Below are 287 nucleotides of genomic sequence, written 5' to 3' on the forward strand. Positions count from 1 at the left end.
TGAGAGGGAAAGGTCACTGTGAATCAGTTCAAAGATATTCTCAGTGATGAAATGTGCTGTCATGATGGGAGTGGTCTCTCCCAGGATGACAGTTCAGTCATCCATGGCTCACGAGGGGTCACTGAATGGTTTAATGACTACAATCATAGGCTGTGAACCTCACAGTGACCAGATATCAAACCCTAACACCAATGGGAGATTATGAACTGACATGCTAGACCAGGGGTCGGCAACCTTAAACACTCAAAGAGCCATTCGGACCCATTTCCCATGGAAAAGAAAACACT

The sequence above is a fragment of the Stegastes partitus genome, unplaced genomic scaffold, assembly GCF_000690725.1.
Source record: "Stegastes partitus isolate 25-593 unplaced genomic scaffold, Stegastes_partitus-1.0.2 Scaffold2656, whole genome shotgun sequence".
Lineage (NCBI taxonomy): Eukaryota > Metazoa > Chordata > Actinopteri > Pomacentridae > Stegastes > Stegastes partitus.